The following is a 10572-nucleotide window of genomic DNA, read 5'->3' on the forward strand; positions in this document are numbered from 1 at the left end:
TGTATGTGTTAAACAGTAAAATATACAGTCTAAATTTTGTATGTGTTAAACAGTAAAATATACAGTCTAAATTTTGTATGTGTTAAACAGCAAAATATACAGTCTAAATTTTGTATGTGTTAAACAGCAAAATATACAGTCTAAATTTTGTATGTGTTAAACAGCAAAATATACAGTCTAAATTTTGTATGTGTTAAACAGCAAAATATACAGTCTAAATTTTGTATGTGTTAAACAGCAAAATATACAGTCTAAATTTTGTATGTGTTAAACAGTAAAATATACAGTCTAAATTTTGTATGTGTTAAACAGTAAAATATACAGTCTAAATTTTGTATGTGTTAAACAATAAAGTATACAGTCTAAATTTTGTATATGTTAAACAGCAAAATATACAGTCTAAATTTTGTATGTGTTAAACAGCAAAATATACAGTCTAAATTTTGTATGTGTTAAACAGCAAAATATACAGTCTAAATTTTGTATGTGTTAAACAGCAAAATATACAGTCTAAATTTTGTATGTGTTAAAGAATAAAATATACAGTCTTAATTTTGTATGTGTTAAACAATAAAATATACAGTCTAAATTTTGTATGTGTTAAACAGCAAAATATACAGTCTAAATTTTGTATGTGTTAAACAGTAAAATATACAGTCTAAATTTTGTATGTGTTAAACAGCAAAATATACAGTCTAAATTTTGTATGTGTTAAACAGTAAAATATACAGTCTAAATTTTGTATGTGTTTAACAGCAAAATATACAGTCTAAATTTTGTATGTGTTAAACAGCAAAATATACAGTCTTAATTTTGTATGTGTTAAACAGCAAAATATACAGTCTAAATTTTGTATGTGTTTAACAGCAAAATATACAGTCTAAATTTTGTATGTGTTTATCAGTAAAATATACAGTCTAAATTTTGTATGTGTTTAACAGCAAAATATACAGTCTAAATTTTGTATGTGTTTAACAGCAAAATATACAGTCTAAATTTTGTATGTGTTTAACAGTAAAATATACAGTCTAAGTTTTGTATGTGTTTAACAGTAAAATATACAGTCTAAATTTTGTATGTGTTAAACAGTAAAATATACAGTCTAAATTTTGTATGTGTTAAACAGCAAAATATACAGTCTAAATTTTGTATGTGTTAAACAGTAAAATATACAGTCTAAATTTTGTATGTGTTTAACAGTAAAATATACAGTCTAAATTTTGTATGTGTTAAACAGTAAAATATACAGTCTAAATTTTGTATGTGTTAAACAGTAAAATATACAGTCTAAATTTTGTATGTATTAAACAGTAAAATATACAGTCTAAATTTTGCATGTGTTAAACAGCAAAATATACAGTCTACATTTTGTATGTGTTTAACAGCAAAATATACAGTCTAAATTTTGTATGTGTTAAACAGCAAAATATACAGTCTAAATTTTGTATGTGTTAAACAGCAAAATATACAGTCTTAATTTTGTATGTGTTAAACAGTAAAAAATACAGTCTTAATTTTGTATGTGTCAAACAGTAAAATATACAGTCTAAATTTTGTATGTGTTAAACAGTAAAATATACAGTCTAAATTTCTATGTGTTAAACAGTAAAATATACAGTCTAAATTTTGTATGTGTTTAACAGTAAAATATACAGTCTAAATTTTGTATGTGTTTAACAGCAAAATATACAGTCTAAATTTTGTATGTGTTAAACAGAAAAATATACAGTCGTAATTTTGTATGTGTTAAACAGCAAAATATAAAGTCTAAATTTTGTATGTGTTAAACAGTAAAATATACAGTCTAAATTTTGTATGTGTGAAACAGTAAAATATACAGTCTAAATTTTGTATGTGTTTAACAGCAAAATATACAGTCTAAATTTTGTATGTGTTTAACAGCAAAATATACAGTCTAAATTTTGTATGTGTTAAACAGCAAAATATACAGTCAAAATTTTGTATGTGTTAAACAGCAAAATATACAGTCTAAATTTTGTATGTGTTACACAGTAAAATATACAGTCTAAATTTTGTATGTGTTTAACAGCAAAATATACAGTCTAAATTTTGTATGTGTTTAACAGCAAAATATACAGTCTAAATTTTGTATGTGTTTAACAGTAAAATATACAGTCTAAATTTTGTATGTGTTAAACAGTAAAATATACAGTCTAAATTTTGTATGTGTTAAACAGTAAAATATACAGTCTAAATTTTGTATGTGTTAAACAGTAAAATATACAGTCTAAATTTTGTATGTGTTAAACAGCAAAATATACAGTCTAAATTTTGTATGTGTTAAACAGCAAAATATACAGTCTAAATTTTGTATGTGTTAAACAGCAAAATATACAGTCTAAATTTTGTATGTGTTAAACAGCAAAATATACAGTCTAAATTTTGTATGTGTTAAACAGCAAAATATACAGTCTAAATTTTGTATGTGTTAAACAGTAAAATATACAGTCTAAATTTTGTACGTGTTAAACAGTAAAATATACAGTCTAAATTTTGTATATGTTAAACAGCAAAATATACAGTCTAAATTTTGTATGTGTTAAACAGCAAAATATACAGTCTAAATTTTGTATGTGTTAAACAGCAAAATATACAGTCTAAATTTTGTATGTGTTAAACAGCAAAATATAGAGTCTAAATTTTGTATGTGTTAAAGAATAAAATATACAGTCTTAATTTTGTATGTGTTAAACAATAAAATATACAGTCTAAATTTTGTATGTGTTAAACAGCAAAATATACAGTCTAAATTTTGTATGTGTTAAACAGTAAAATATACAGTCTAAATTTTGTATGTGTTAAACAGCAAAATATACAGTCTAAATTTTGTATGTGTTTAACAGTAAAATATACAGTCTAAATTTTTTATGTGTTAAACTGTAAAATATACAGTCTAAATTTTGTATGTGTTTAACAGCAAAATATACAGTCTAAATTTTGTATGTGTTAAACAGAAAAATATACAGTCTAAATTTTGTATGTGTTAAACCGCAAAATATACAGTCTAAATTTTGTATGTGTTTAACAGCAAAATATACAGTCTAAATTTTGTATGTGTTTAACAGTAAAATATACAGTCTAAATTTTGTATGTGTTTAACAGTAAAATATACAGTCTAAATCTTGTATGTGTTAAACAGTAAAATATACAGTCTAAATTTTGTATGTGTTAAACAGCAAAATATACAGTCTTAATTTTGTATGTGTTAAACAGCAAAATATACAGTCTAAATTTTGTATGTGTTAAACAGTAAAATATACAGTCTAAATTTTGTATGTGTTAAACAGTAAAATATACAGTCTAAATTTTGTATGTGTTAAACAGCCAAATATACAGTCTAAATTTTGTATGTGTTAAACAGCAAAATATACAGTCTAAATTTTGTATGTGTTAAACAGCAAAATATACAGTCCAAATTTTGTATGTGTTAAACAGTACAATATACAGTCTAAATTTTGTATGTGTTAAACAGTAAAATATACAGTCTAAATTTTTTATGTGTTAAACAGTAAAATATACAGTCTTAATTTTGTATGTGTTAAACAGTAAAATATACAGTCTAAATTTTCAATGTGTTAAACAGCAAAATAAACAGTCCAAATTTTGTATGTGTTAAACAGCAAAATATACAGTCTAAATTTTGTATGTGTTAAACAGTAAAATATACAGTCTAAATTTTGTATGTGTTAAACAGTAAAATATACAGTCTAAATTTTGTATGTGTTAAACAGTAAAATATACAGTCTAAATTTTGTATGTATTTAACAGTAAAATATACAGTCTAAATTTTGTATGTGTTAAACAGTAAAATATACAGTTTAAATTTTGTATGTATTAAACAGTAAAATATACAGTCTAAATTTTGTATGTGTTAAACAGCAAAATATACAGTCTAAATTTTGTATGTGTTAAACAGCAAAATATACAGTCTAAATTTTGTATGTGTTTAACAGCAAAATATACAGTCTAAATTTTGTATGTGTTTAACAGCAAAATATACAGTCTAAATTTTGTATGTTTTTAACAGTAAAATATACAGTCTAAATTTTGTATGTGTTAAACAGTAAACTATACAGTCTAAATTTTTTATGTGTTAAACAGCAAAATATACAGTCTAAATTTTGTATGTGTTAAACAGTAAAATATACAGTCTAAATTTTGTATGTGTTTAACAGCAAAATATACAGTCTAAATTTTGTATGTTTTTAACAGCAAAATATACAGTCTAAATTTTGTATGTGTTTAACAGTAAAATATACAGTCTAAATTTTGTATGTGTTAAACAGTAAAATATACAGTCTAAATTTTGTATGTGTTAAACAGCAAAATATACAGTCTAAATTTTGTATGTGTTAAACAGCAAAATATACAGTCTAAATTTTGTATGTGTTAAACAGCAAAATATACAGTCTAAATTTTGTATGTGTTTAACAGAAAAATATACAGTCTAAATTTTGTATGTGTTAAACAGTAACATATACAGTCTAAATTTTGTATGTGTTAAACAGCAAAATATACGGTCTAAATTTTGAATGTGTGAAACAGTAAAATATACAGTCTAAATTTTGTATGTGTTAAACAGCAAAATATACAGTCTAAATTTTGTATGTGTTAAACAGCAAAATATACAGTCTAAATTTTGTATGTGTTAAACAGCAACATATACAGTCTAAATTTTGTATGTGTTAAACAGCAAAATATACAGTCTAAATTTTGTATGTGTTAAACAGCAAAATATACAGTCGAAATTTTGTATGTGTTAAACAGTAAAATATACAGTCTAAATTTTGTATGTGTTAAACAGTAAAATATACAGTCTAAATTTTGTATGTGGTAAACAGTAAAATATACAGTCTAAATTTTGTATATGTTAAACAGCAAAATATACAGTCTAAATTTTGTATGTGTTAAACAGCAAAATATACAGTCTAAATTTTGTATGTGTTAAACAGCAAAATATACAGTCTAAATTATGTATGTGTTAAACAGCAAAATATACAGTCTAAATTTTGTATGTGTTAAAGAATAAAATTTACAGTCTTAATTTTGTATGTGTTAAACAATAAAATATACAGTCTAAATTTTGTATGTGTTAAACAGCAAAATATACAGTCTAAATTTTGTATGTGTTAAACAGTAAAATATACAGTCTAAATTTTGTATGTGTTAAACAGCAAAATATACAGTCTAAATTTTGTATGTGTTAAACAGTAAAATATACAGTCTAAATTTTGTATGTGTTTAACAGCAAAATATACAGTCTAAATTTTGTATGTGTTTATCAGTAAAATATACAGTCTAAATTTTGTATGTGTTTAACAGCAAAATATACAGTCTAAATTTTGTATGTGTTTAACAGCAAAATATACAGTCTAAATTTTGTATGTGTTTAACAGTAAAATATACAGTCTAAATTTTGTATGTGTTTAACAGTAAAATATACAGTCTAAATTTTGTATGTGTTTAACAGCAAAATATACAGTCTAAATTTTGTATGTGTTAAACAGCAAAATATACAGTCTAAATTTTGTATGTGTTAAACAGTAAAATATACAGTCTAAATTTTGTATGTGTTAAACAGCAAAATATACAGTCTAAATTTTGTATGTGTTAAACAGTAAAATATACAGTCTAAATTTTGTATGTGTTAAACAGCAAAATATACAGTCTAAATTTTGTATGTGTTAAACAGTAAAATATACAGTCTAAATTTTGTATGTATTAAACAGTAAAATATACAGTCTAAATTTTGCATGTGTTAAACAGCAAAATATACAGTCTACATTTTGTATGTGTTTAACAGCAAAATATACAGTCTAAATTTTGTATGTGTTAAACAGCAAAATATACAGTCTAAATTTTGTATGTGTTAAACAGCAAAATATACAGTCTTAATTTTGTATGTGTTAAACAGTAAAGAATACAGTCTTAATTTTGTATGTGTCAAACAGTAAAATATACAGTCTAAATTTTGTATGTGTTAAACAGTAAAATATACAGTCTAAATTTCTATGTGTTAAACAGTAAAATATACAGTCTAAATTTTGTATGTGTTTAACAGTAAAATATACAGTCTAAATTTTGTATGTGTTTAACAGCAAAATATACAGTCTAAATTTTGTATGTGTTAAACAGCAAAATATACAGTCGTAATTTTGTATGTGTTAAACAGCAAAATATAAAGTCTAAATTTTGTATGTGTTAAACAGTAAAATATACAGTCTAAATTTTGTATGTGTGAAACAGTAAAATATACAGTCTAAATTTTGTATGTGTTTAACAGCAAAATATACAGTCTAAATTTTGTATGTGTTTAACAGCAAAATATACAGTCTAAATTTTGTATGTGTTAAACAGCAAAATATACAGTCAAAATTTTGTATGTGTTAAACAGCAAAATATACAGTCTAAATTTTGTATGTGTTACACAGTAAAATATACAGTCTAAATTTTGTATGTGTTTAACAGCAAAATATACAGTCTAAATTTTGTATGTGTTTAACAGTAAAATATACAGTCTATATTTTGTATGTGTTAAACAGTAAAATATACAGTCTAAATTTTGTATGTGTTAAATAGCAAAATATACAGTCTAAATTTTGTATGTGTTAAACAGCAAAATATACAGTCTAAATTTTGTATGTGTTAAACAGTAAAATATACAGTCTAAATTTTGTATGTGTTAAACAGTAAAATATACAGTCTAAATTTTGTATGTGTTAAACAGTAAAATATACAGTCTAAATTTTGTATGTGTTAAACAGTAAAATATACAGTCTAAATTTTGTATGTATTTAACTGTAAAATATACAGTCTAAATTTTGTATGTGTTAAACAGTAAAATATACAGTTTAAATTTTGTATGTATTAAACAGTAAAATATACAGTCTTAATTTTGTATGTGTTAAACAGCAAAATATACAGTCTAAATTTTGTATGTGTTAAACAGCAAAATATACAGTCTAAATTTTGTATGTGTTTAACAGCAAAATATACAGTCTAAATTTTGTATGTGTTTAACAGCAAAATATACAGTCTAAATTTTGTATGTTTTTAACAGTAAAATATACAGTCTAAATTTTGTATGTGTTAAACAGTAAACTATACAGTCTAAATTTTGTATGTGTTTAACAGCAAAATATACAGTCTAAATTTTGTATGTGTTAAACAGTAAAATATACAGTCTAAATTTTGTATGTGTTTATCAGCAAAATGTACAGTCTAAATTTTGTATGTTTTTAACAGCAAAATATACAGTCTAAATTTTGTATGTGTTTAACAGTAACATATACAGTCTAAATTTTGTATGTGTTAAACAGTAAAATATACAGTCTAAATTTTGTATGTGTTAAACAGCAAAATATACAGTCTAAATTTTGTATGTGTTAAACAGCAAAATATACAGTCTAAATTTTGTATGTGTTAAACAGCAAAATATACAGTCTAAATTTTGTATGTGTTTAACAGAAAAATATACAGTCTAAATTTTGTATGTGTTAAACAGTAACATATACAGTCTAAATTTTGTATGTGTTAAACAGCAAAATATACGGTCTAAATTTTGAATGTGTGAAACAGTAAAATATACAGTCTAAATTTTGTATGTGTTAAACAGCAAAATATACAGTCTAAATTTTGTATGTGTTAAACAGCAAAATATACAGTCTAAATTTTGTATGTGTTAAACAGCAACATATACAGTCTAAATTTTGTATGTGTTAAACAGCAAAATATACAGTCTAAATTTTGTATGTGTTAAACAGCAAAATATACAGTCGAAATTTTGTATGTGTTAAACAGTAAAATATACAGTCTAAATTTTGTATGTGTTAAACAGTAAAATATACAGTCTAAATTTTGTATGTGGTAAACAGTAAAATATACAGTCTAAATTTTGTATATGTTAAACAGCAAAATATACAGTCTAAATTTTGTATGTGTTAAACAGCAAAATATACAGTCTAAATTTTGTATGTGTTAAACAGCAAAATATACAGTCTAAATTTTGTATGTGTTAAACAGCAAAATATACAGTCTAAATTTTGTATGTGTTAAAGAATAAAATATACAGTCTTAATTTTGTATGTGTTAAACAATAAAATATACAGTCTAAATTTTGTATGTGTTAAACAGCAAAATATACAGTCTAAATTTTGTATGTGTTAAACAGTAAAATATACAGTCTAAATTTTGTATGTGTTAAACAGCAAAATATACAGTCTAAATTTTGTATGTGTTAAACAGTAAAATATACAGTCTAAATTTTGTATGTGTTTAACAGCAAAATATACAGTCTAAATTTTGTATGTGTTAAACAGCAAAATATACAGTCTAAATTTTGTATGTGTTAAACAGCAAAATATACAGTCTAAATTTTGTATGTGTTAAACAGCAAAATATACAGTCTAAATTTTGTATGTGTTTATCAGTAAAATATACAGTCTAAATTTTGTATGTGTTTAACAGCAAAATATACAGTCTAAATTTTGTATGTGTTTAACAGCAAAATATACAGTCTAAATTTTGTATGTGTTTAACAGTAAAATATACAGTCTTAATTTTGTATGTGTTTAACAGTAAAATATACAGTCTAAATTTTGTATGTGTTTAACAGCAAAATATACAGTCTAAATTTTGTATGTGTTAAACAGCAAAATATACAGTCTAAATTTTGTATGTGTTAAACAGTAAAATATACAGTCTAAATTTTGTATGTGTTAAACAGCAAAATATACAGTCTAAATTTTGTATGTGTTAAACAGTAAAATATACAGTCTAAATTTTGTATGTGTTAAACAGCAAAATATACAGTCTAAATTTTGTATGTGTTAAACAGTAAAATATACAGTCTAAATTTTGTATGTATTAAACAGTAAAATATACAGTCTAAATTTTGCATGTGTTAAACAGCAAAATATACAGTCTACATTTTGTATGTGTTTAACAGCAAAATATACAGTCTAAATTTTGTATGTGTTAAACAGCAAAATATACAGTCTAAATTTTGTATGTGTTAAACAGCAAAATATACAGTCTTAATTTTGTATGTGTTAAACAGTAAAAAATACAGTCTTAATTTTGTATGTGTCAAACAGTAAAATATACAGTCTAAATTTTGTATGTGTTAAACAGTAAAATATACAGTCTAAATTTCTATGTGTTAAACAGTAAAATATACAGTCTAAATTTTGTATGTGTTTAACAGTAAAATATACAGTCTAAATTTTGTATGTGTTTAACAGCAAAATATACAGTCTAAATTTTGTATGTGTTAAACAGCAAAATATACAGTCGTAATTTTGTATGTGTTAAACAGCAAAATATAAAGTCTAAATTTTGTATGTGTTAAACAGTAAAATATACAGTCTAAATTTTGTATGTGTGAAACAGTAAAATATACAGTCTAAATTTTGTATGTGTTTAACAGCAAAATATACAGTCTAAATTTTGTATGTGTTTAACAGCAAAATATACAGTCTAAATTTTGTATGTGTTAAACAGCAAAATATACAGTCAAAATTTTGTATGTGTTAAACAGCAAAATATACAGTCTAAATTTTGTATGTGTTACACAGTAAAATATACAGTCTAAATTTTGTATGTGTTTAACAGCAAAATATACAGTCTAAATTTTGTATGTGTTTAACAGTAAAATATACAGTCTATATTTTGTATGTGTTAAACAGTAAAATATACAGTCTAAATTTTGTATGTGTTAAATAGCAAAATATATAGTCCAAATTTTGTATGTGTTAAACAGCAAAATATACAGTCTAAATTTTGTATGTGTTAAACAGTAAAATATACAGTCTAAATTTTGTATGTGTTAAACAGTAAAATATACAGTCTAAATTTTGTATGTGTTAAACAGTAAAATATACAGTCTAAATTTTGTATGTATTAAACAGTAAAATATACAGTCTAAATTTTGTATGTGTTAAACAGCAAAATATACAGTCTACATTTTGTATGTGTTTAACAGCAAAATATACAGTCTAAATTTTGTATGTGTTAAACAGCAAAATATACAGTCTAAATTTTGTATGTGTTAAACAGCAAATTATACAGTCTAAATTTTGTATGTGTTAAACAGTAAAAAATACAGTCTAAATTTTGTATGTGTCAAACAGTAAAATATACAGTCTAAATTTTGTATGTGTTAAACAGTAAAATATACAGTCTAAATTTTGTATGTGTTAAACAGTAAAATATACAGTCTAAATTTTGTATGTGTTAAACAGTAAAATATACAGTCTAAATTTTTTATGTGTTTAACAGCAAAATATACAGTCTAAATTTTGTATGTGTTAAACAGTAAAATATACAGTCTAAATTTTGTATGTGTGAAACAGTAAAATATACAGTCTAAATTTTGTATGTGTTTAACAGCAAAATATACAGTCTAAATTTGGTATGTGTTAAACAGTAAAATATACAGTCTAAATTTTGTATGTATTAAACAGTAAAATATACAGTCTAAATTTTGTATGTGTTAAACAGCAAAATATACAGTCTAAATTTTGTATGTGTTAAACAGCAAAATATACAGTC

The sequence above is a fragment of the Euprymna scolopes genome, chromosome 17, assembly GCF_053919585.1.
Source record: "Euprymna scolopes isolate OS-2025 chromosome 17, ASM5391958v1, whole genome shotgun sequence".
Classification (NCBI taxonomy): Eukaryota; Metazoa; Mollusca; class Cephalopoda; order Sepiida; family Sepiolidae; genus Euprymna; species Euprymna scolopes.